Source organism: Myotis lucifugus, unplaced genomic scaffold (assembly GCF_000147115.1).
Source record: "Myotis lucifugus unplaced genomic scaffold, Myoluc2.0 scaffold_714, whole genome shotgun sequence".
NCBI classification, from domain to species: domain Eukaryota; kingdom Metazoa; phylum Chordata; class Mammalia; order Chiroptera; family Vespertilionidae; genus Myotis; species Myotis lucifugus.
Window position 1 is genome coordinate 274,183 of NW_005871762.1, and position 2,790 is coordinate 276,972.

General features: G+C 58.2%; 1 pseudogene; it reads right to left on the minus strand.

Annotated features, from left to right (window-relative positions):
• Positions 1–1,493: 1,493 nt before the first annotated feature.
• LOC102438483 lies at positions 1,494–2,772 on the minus strand (annotated as a pseudogene).
• Between the last annotated feature and the right edge of the window lie 18 nt (positions 2,773–2,790).

Below are 2,790 nucleotides of genomic sequence, written 5' to 3' on the forward strand. Positions count from 1 at the left end.
ACCTGCCTGCCTGCCTGATTGCCCCCAACTGCTCTCCCCTGCTGGCCTGATCTTGCCCCCAATTACCCTTTCCTGCCAGCCTGATCGCCCCTAACTGCCCTCGCCTGCCGTCCCAATCTCGCCCCCAACTGCCCTCCTCTGCCGGTCAATTTGGTTCTGATTGGTCAGTTTCTATCTCTGCCTGCCTGATCGCCCCTAACTGCCCTTCCCTGCAGGTACAATGAGTACCTGGGGGAGGTGTGTGCTATTACTGGCTAGTGGGTCAAGGGTTAAATGGTTGGGGGGGGGAGATCAGGCCAGCAGGGGAGAGCAGTTGGGGGCTGCCCCTTGTCCTGCTGGTGTTCCTGGCCTCTGGTGAGGGCAGAGGGGAGGGGAAGAGCCAATCGGAGTCAAAAGCTCTGCCTCCTAGGCAGCCATTGAGTCCTCACAGTTCACCCAGATTTTGCTCTAACTGGTCAGTTTCTATGCAGTCAGTGTCTCTGGGCCTATCAATGGGGCCTGATCAGAAAGGCAGGGCTGATCAGCAGCCCCAGTGGAGGCCTGGAGAGAAATGGAGGTGCAGCTGCTGGCCCTGCTGGGAGAGAAAGAGAGAGGCAAGTGCTGATCAACAGCTGCCACACAGGCTACAGATCAGACCCTGCTTTTCTCTTCAGGCCTCTCTCCAAGCCTGATTCGCAGCCCCCTCAGCAGTCAATGCTGGGTCGCCATGACAACCCAGGCTGACTGCAGGACTGACTTCTGGTTGGTTGAGCCTCCGGTTATGATGGACCCAGGGTTTTTATATATTATGATTTTTATTTTTCAGTTACAGTTTGCATTACGTGTGGTTTTGTGTTGCTTTCAGGTGTACATCATAGAGGGGGACAGTCACATACTTTACAAAGTGGTCCCCCAGCATGTCAGTGCCCCCCTGGCACCACACCTAGTGACTGCAATATTATTGGCTAGGTGCCCTATTAGTCACAGGGATGTAAAGTACAAATTATTTTCTAAAAGAGCTTGGTTAGTATGGTCTTTCAGCAAATGCTTAAGTAGTGGTGATAGAGGCAGCTGGGAGCTGGGGACACAGAGGGGCAGAGACCCCCTTTCTGCCCCCTCCTCCCCTCCTCCTACACCCATCTCCTGCCCCCCCCCCTCCCAGGTCTGCTTTGCTCTCCCACCCTTGCCAGGGACCTTCCCTGCACCTCCTCCCCTGGAAATGACTCCCCACCTCCTCCTGCCCCTCCAGTCCCCACAGGACACCCCAATTCCCAGCAGCCTGGGCAGGAGGCCTCTGAGCACTGGGGCCTCCAGAGGGTCCCCTGCCTCCATCACACCCCTCAGCCCTGCTTTTCTTTTCTTTTATTTTTTTTGGAGGGGGGGGGGCGGGCACAGGCTCAGGGTAGTTTAATTAGGAAACTAAACAAGCTGGGTGGGGTGGGAGGATCAGACAGCTGGCATGGAAACCTTGGGGGACTGGCAGTCCTGGGGGTGGGGGCCCGGGCAGAGGGCAAGGCACGGCTATTTGGCAAGGACAGGGGAGCGGTGGAATCCCACTGCCCAAGGACGTGCTCTGGGAGGCCAGCTGACATGCATGCAGCATGGGGATCGTTCAGGCAGCTTGAACCATGAGGCTAGGCATCAGCGAAGGTTGAGGGCTCAGGAAGTTCGCAAAGGCTTGTGGTTCACCTGGGAGATGCTGACGCCCGTGAGTCTCTCCACGCTCTCCGGCAGGCGGCTCAGGATGTCCACGTCACTTTGGCCGCTCCCACGACCCCACTTCCACTCGACACCAGTGTGATCTTTTTGGTTGAGGTCAAGGGACCACTGATCTCCTCTGCCACCTGGGGCAGCTTCTCCAGCAGCATGTCCAGCTGAGCAGCCTCCTGGTACAGCTGGAACGCTTCTGCCTTCTTGGCCATCTGTTCAGCCTCAGCCCGGGCCCCAATGGCGAAGGCCTCGGCCTCCCCCCGCATCCTCACAGACTCTGGTTCGGCCTCCGCCTGCATGATCTGCTGGGACTTCTCAGCCTCCCCTAGGCGCTCCAGCTGGTAGCGCTCGGCTTCCACCGGCTTCTGCACGTGGTTCTCCAGCTCCTTCTCCCGGCTGGCAATCTCCTGCTCCTGCACTGCCACCTGCTGGGCCCGCTCCACCACCTGCACCCGCACCTGCGGCTCCTCGATCTGCTGCTTCGTTTTGGCCACCTGAAGCTGGTAGGCCAGGTTGGCCTGCACGCGGCGAGTGTTGACCTCAATGTCATAGGTGGCCTTCTTCAGCTCATAGTCCCTCTGGGCCTTGGCCATCTTGATCTCACTCAGGTACTGAGCAGACACTTTCTCCTGCTTGGCTTTGGCCTCCCGGATCCCAGCATCTCGCTTGGCCTCTGCTTCTCCAATCCGAGCATCTTTTTGGACTTGAGCGGTCGGAGCCTTCCCCAAGGAGTGCAAGTAGCCCTGGTCATCACGAATGTCCTTCAGGGTGTAGCTGACCACACTGATGCCCATGTTCACCAGGTCTGAGGAGGCCACTTTGAAAACCTGCTCTGAGAACTTCTGCGGGTCCTTACAGATTTCCTCCACAGTCATGTGGGCCAGGATGGGCCTCTGGTGGCCCTCCAGCGTCTCCAGGGCGATGTGGGCGATCTCAGCCTCCATCTTCCCCAGGAACATCTGGCAGGCGGCCGCCAGCATCTCTTTGTTCTGCCCCTGGATTTTCACCCGGGCGATGCCGGTGAGGGAGATGGGGACCCCATGGCGCGTGTAAACCTTCTCACTCTTGACATTGAGGTCAATGTGTTGAGAGAGATCCTCT